This window comes from Protopterus annectens, chromosome 4.part0 (assembly GCF_019279795.1).
Source record: "Protopterus annectens isolate FY-2018-M chromosome 4.part0, PAN1.0, whole genome shotgun sequence".
Lineage (NCBI taxonomy): Eukaryota > Metazoa > Chordata > Ceratodontiformes > Protopteridae > Protopterus > Protopterus annectens.
This window is the reverse complement of record NC_056733.1, coordinates 72,408,544-72,414,543: the sequence shown is the minus strand read 5'-3', so window position 1 is coordinate 72,414,543 and position 6,000 is coordinate 72,408,544.

Here is a 6,000-nt window from a genome sequence, read left to right as displayed (position 1 = left end):
TCATTGTTTATTTTAAATTCATTGTATTAAATTGTTACATTGTCTATTATTTTTTCATATATACATCTATTTATTTATAATAAAAAATTTCTTAGTTAATACCTATTTATATTATTATACTTAACTATACTTAATAGCATTTTTCTATCTTATCCTTATTTACATTACAGAAATGCTAACATTAATTTTTGCTATATATATTTTTTAACAAATCATATTTAATAAATTATATTGAATATATATTTATTTATTAACGAATCACATTGATTATATTCTTTCCATTAAGGGACATGATAGTATACATCTTTTGTTCTCTCCACTACTATTTGCTGCTATTGTATATAAATATTTTGTCTTTTATTCCGATAAGTGACTTCTTTAATTGTTCCTTCATGGTAATTTATTATGTTTCTCTGACCTTCATATATTAGAACTTTTTTACTTGTTCGCACTATGGGTTTATTCACATAACCTTCTTCATTAAATTTTAGCGCATGTGTATGATGATTCCAGTTGTACAACGCATATTATTCATACATCTCAATTAGATACTTAGAATGCTGACATCAAGAATATTCTTTGTATAAACCTCTTTACAGATATTTATTCGTTTTAAATTTGGTTTTACTGATACCAATTTTTCACAATAAGTAGCAGTGCACGATATTTTGCTCTTTTAATCGTATGCGATGTTTCGCTATAGCACACCGCCATTAATTGACTAGGAATATGTTAAGGAAAGTTTCTATAACACATACTTATAAAGTTTTTATGGTCTAATTCTCAAGTTTATTTTAACTTTAAATAAAAAATTCTTTATTTTAATTGCTAACACAATATTTCACTTTTTTATAGTTCATGCTTCACGTGATGATACAGAAATTAAGACACATTGCTAAATAGCGATGGGTCTAAATATCTTTAAACAGTAATTCTCTGAATAAAACAACATAGTGCAGCAGTTGTTGATTGGATTAGCGATACAGCAAGTGACAATAATGCTGTTTGAGTAAAGGAACTGCAATGTAACTTTTATTTATTTGCTCGTTTATTTATTTAATAGTAACCATTCTGTCAATAGAAGATTACTAATATTCATAAAATAATGCGATTTTATGTGGATATGTTTTTGTCAAACCTGAAGCTTAGACTTGTTTGTTTGTTTATGAAACAAGTACAAGAATTTGTAAGACTTTGGATTAGTGACACTTCTGGAGTACCTTTATAGGCTCCTAATGTAACATTGCGATACCCTAGTCACTTTAAGAGCCTGATTTCTTAAATTGCTGTATTAATTGATTTATTGCTTCTGTTAATGTTGCATTTGCCCGCCAAAACTTGTTTTAAAAGAGGTTACATTTTCTGTTGTAAACTACATCTGATGAAGCGTAGTCAATCTACGTGAAAGCGCTTATTCCTTGTTTCCAATAAAGAAGTTTTTTATACTTGAAGACGGAGTTTTTTCCTGTGGCGATTTCTTCTGTTCTTTATGCAGAATAAGAGGATTACTAAATAGTTTAAGCTGAATTACAGAACAAATTAAGCTCCAGAAATGCATCAGTTATGTGCATTATGCCAGTGATACTTACTTGCACAAAATATTCAGTTACACCAGTCCCCAGCCATAAAAAAAATAAATAAATAAATAAATAAACTTCACTGCTTGGTCTGTAGAATACAGTGAGTTTTCGGTACATTCTTTTACTGTGCCAGCATCATAGACACAGGTTTGCAAAGTACTGTTTTGCAGTCATTTTTAAATATGTGAAGATGATGCAAATGTCAAGGAAAATTACAGGAAAAGGATGTCAGTAAACTGATGTTACTTCGAGATTGGCAAGCAAAAATAATTTTAACATAATGTCTTGTAGAAATAGGGGGGAATAAAAAATCAAGACAATGAAATCAAAAATGTGTTTAATTAAGTCTTTCTGCTGCTTCCAAACCAAGAAAATAGCTAAATGATTCGTCAGGCAGAGGGGAAGACATTTGAAATGGCACTCCCTTCCTTTCAATTCTGAGCCGTCAGTTGCAGTGACAGTTTCACACCTCTGCAGTAGTGTGGGAGGAGGGGACTGTCAATTCATGCTGGACTACAAAAGAACACTTAGAACAAAGGCATCCAATTTAGCTACAACTCTGTCTGCTGCTGGATAACTTCAAATTATATTGTAAAGCAAAACTATGATCTAAACATAAATGAGGGTGATTAGCAACAGTAAAGAAGCAGGCCTAACACAGAAGGAATACAAACAGAGTGAGTCACAGATTTCCCATTATATATCAATGGCATGGGAATTCACAGTTACTTCCTTATGTCTGGCATGAGTCACAAAGAAGACAAGAAATGTTTTATGGGAAAGAGAAAGGCTTGAAGCAGAAAAAGATCACGTTGACATATCAAGCCCCATCGGTAGCCATGTAGTGGTAAACAGGCTAAAATTACAAATAAAGCACTTGGAGTGATTTTGAGGTGTTAAAATAGGTGGGAAACAAAGATAGACTGAAAAATGCAAGTTTTTTTAGTTGGAGGGTGGAGTTTTCCTTTAAGAACTTGATTATCCAGATATAAAGCCAAAGAGAAAGTCTACTACAGAGGGTCTTCTTGGGAACAAAAGCCTGACAGATTGAACAGAAAGGCAGGTTGAACATTCTGTTCAACCAGACTGGACAGAATTTTCAAGCTACCTTTAATAATACTCTGCTAAGTATCGCATCCACTAAAAGTCCTTCCCCTGGATAATGCTGTAGAATTCTTTAATTCAACATTCCTCCAGGTACTAGACAATCTAACAATACTCCAATATAGGAGGGTGAAAGCTAATCATGCCAGGTGGCTCACTAAACCCAAACAACTCATGAAAGCCAGGGGGACAAGGCCTGGAAGCTATGGCAGCAAAGTAAAACCCCCTGTGATTTTACTCAATACAAACAACTACAAAATCAAGTAAAGTGGCTAGTCATCAAAAACAAACACTACATTACCCTGTAGAATGACTATATGCAAAATCCCCCAAAATTTTGGAGGTCCATAGATTCATTAAGAAACCTAGGCAAAAGTGAAAACCCCTCTCCTGATCCAGACAGGACCCCAGCCAAAATAGCCTGACTTTTTTAGTCATTTTTTTTAAAAACAGCAGAGCCAACCCCACCACCAATTTCCCACAAATCAAACCACCTCCCCCAGACCTATCTGTATCAGGACCAAACTTCTCTCTCTTACCTATGTCTACCGGCACCATAAAAAAAATTTTAAATTTAAACCTGGCTCTAATGCTCCTGATAAATTGCCACCAGAATTTCTACAAATTTCAGCTAACTCTACTGCCTACCCCATCAGTATACTTTTAAACATATCCATTCAAGAGTCCTTCATACCTACCATTTGGAAAAAAGCATTTATTCTCACTCTCCACAAAGGTGGAAATAATAATGACATATCTAACTTCTGACCTTTTGCCATCCTCTCATCTATCTCCAAAATCTTGGAAAAATATATACATGGCCAACTACTTTACCTGCAACACCATAAAATCTTCTCCCCAACCCAGCATGGACTTAGGCCTGGTCACAGCACCACCACCGCTCTTATATCATTCTTACACTGTTAACCAAGCTCAAGGTGCAGGAAACCAAGTCTCCATTATTTCTTGATCTTTCCAAAATCTTCAATATAGTTTCCCCACCCTCTTTTCCTTTCCAAACTCTTCAATTTAGGCATTTCTCACCCTCCCTAAACCAACTACCTTACAGACAGCCAACCAAATGGCACCAATCCCTCTCCCCATTCATTAACATCAATACAGGAGTCCCACAAGGATTCATACTAGGACCACTGCTGTTCAGCATTTTTATTAATGATTTCCATACCACTTATCACTCAAGATACTGTCATCCAATATGCAGATGACGCTGCCAACATCTGTACTGCCAAATCTACATCAGAACTACAGTCACTCATGCAAAGTGCCTTCACCTCAACTGAAACCTGGATGTATAACCCTTTAGTCTTAAATGCTAATAAAACCAAACTCATGTTATTCACCCCTTAAAAAACATCCCTCACCAAATCTGAATTTACCATTCATTCCCTCAACAACATTTGCATTAAAGTAGTTCCTTACACCAAACTTCTAGGTGTCGGTACAGATGAAACCTTAACGTTTGACTAGCATATTAACACAGATATCAAAAAAGCCCATCAGAAATTAGGCATCTTTTACAGGCACAAATACTTCCTCACCTTTTCTGCAAGACTATCCATTGTCTCTTCCTTTCTGCTTCCATCCTTGCTCTATGGCGCACCACTTCTCACCAACATTCAGGCCTCTCTCAAATCCAAACTGGACTCATGCTACAATAAAAATCGCAAAATTTGTGACCAATACTAAATACTCCTCCCACCACTGTGCATCTCTTTCAACTTCTAAACTGGCTCAAACTACCCCCAATATCTAATGTACCTACAACTAACTCATAAGCTAATCTACAAGCCTAACTGTCCTGCTCTCTCTTCTCTGTTTACCATGTCTCACCCTAACAGACCTCTCCGATCTGTAAATCAAATGCTCCTAAATGTAACAAAACCCAGCCTTTCTGCCGGTCAAATGCATTACCCGCATATCATCGCCAAGCTATGGTATGCCCTTCCCTCATCACTCAGGACTAGCAACCCTGAACATTTTAAGACATCCTTGAGACAACACCTAATCTTCCACTGGATTTGTACATGTATTAGGACTGACCACATAAAACCTAATACTACCCAGTCTACTCACTTTCACAGCTCATCTCCATCTTCCTATCACACAGATGCCCCAATTCATCACAGAAATACTCAGTGCTATTCAACTTAAAATGCCCAACATGAGAAACTCAGCCACATAAAAGCATATTATCATGTATCTAACTATATCTCCTATTTAATCTTACTATTAATGTAGTAAAGCCCAAATGCCTCACCTCACTCTGTCTAATCAACTGTTATCCCCAGCATTTCCTCTCTACCCAGTAGTCACTGTAACGTTCACATATATACTAAATATTCTATTGCATTGGACTAATGTGCATGATTGTCTTGTATTTTTTAAATTTCTTTTGTATTTCTCTTTGTAACCTAGTATGTTATAATTTGTATACCATCTATTTTACTGTATTCCCTTTTGTAATTTGTAATTTTGTATTATGTCTGTTCTGATTTGGAGCTTTTCTCCCTAGGCCTCCACTGAAAATGGGTTCACTCTGGCCCAGTGGACCTCCGATGAATGAATGAATGATTGTGGGAAGCACTGAAGCAAAACAAGCACTGCTCATGACTGTCTTTATGGGGAATCTGTCTCCCACACTGGCATTTACCATTCTTGGATGACATAAAACCCCACAAGCAATAAAAAAAAAAAAAAAAAAAAAAAGATACAATAAACCCCAACGGGGCACTTATCTGCAACAGCACCAGCAATGGAAAAGACATTCAGAACGACGATCAAGAGATTGTGTTCAGACTGGCAGCAAAGACGTTCTGAGTATGGTACTTCCAGATGTCACTTAAGCCCTATGCAACACGAGGAGACACGTGGCATATGATGCACCTAAAAACAACCTAAAGGCTTTGGTATACTGGCCGGATGTCTGGCTGCCCTTGGCAGGGGATCCCTAATGTAATGAATACTGCAACAGTGAAACTGAAGGACATCTGGTACTGTAAACCCCCTGCTTTGAATCTAAAGAAATATCTGTCTATCCCGATTATAGGGACACAGAGCTAAGCATATTTTAAACTCCAGAATAGCTATGCAAGCTTGCAGAAAAGAGTAAAGAAAGAAGGTTCTGCAAGGTCGGTACTTTGAATTTTGGAACTTTTATAAATGTGTTCAAGTTCTAAAGATCCAAAATGATCCTCCAAGCTTCTTTTCCTGTGTCTACGAAAAGTCTGGACTAAAATCCCATTACTTTTTGTTCTTTTTCTGGTACCATATTCATGGTTACCTGGGACAGCAAATC